The sequence below is a fragment of the Pundamilia nyererei genome, unplaced genomic scaffold, assembly GCF_000239375.1.
Source record: "Pundamilia nyererei isolate P.nyererei 1_Seehausen unplaced genomic scaffold, PunNye1.0 scaffold00050, whole genome shotgun sequence".
In the NCBI taxonomy this organism is placed as follows: domain Eukaryota; kingdom Metazoa; phylum Chordata; class Actinopteri; order Cichliformes; family Cichlidae; genus Pundamilia; species Pundamilia nyererei.
Window position 1 is genome coordinate 2,001,035 of NW_005187451.1, and position 449 is coordinate 2,001,483.

General features: G+C 50.3%; 1 protein-coding gene across 3 annotated transcripts in view; it reads right to left on the reverse strand.

Moving 5' to 3' along the window:
* gtpbp3 (GTP binding protein 3, mitochondrial) overlaps nucleotides 1–449 on the reverse strand; it is a 17,643-nt gene that overhangs the window by 1,843 nt on the left and 15,351 nt on the right. The window lies entirely within an intron of this gene.

Sequence of the window (449 nt, forward strand, 5' to 3'; positions counted from 1 at the left end):
TTTCCCACCACCTGTGCCCGCTCTTGGCTGCGCACCAAGATATCTCAGAGCAGAGACTGTTGTTCTGTTTCACAAACGAACTATAAGCTATAGCCCAGAAAAGCTGGCAGGGACATCCCATCACTCTAAATGGTATTCACGTGAAATACTAGTTCCTTGCATACGTCTCACTGCGAGGTAGCAGCAGGAGTGGAGGCGGATGCTTGTACTTACCACGTCCTTCCTGTAGTGACCCAGGTCACGAGCCTTTCTCCTGCTCCCTGCAAAAGCAGTTTCCCACAGAACACAAACTGCCTGCCCTTCCTATAGAGCCACCAGGTCAGGCACATAACTTAAACAAGGAGCGAAGGGATGAGACTGCATTTGCACTGGAAATGGCATTCCTCTGGACACACCTGGGTTTATACCAGCAGTGACAGCAAAGCTGCTACTGTGCTCATTTTGGGAGT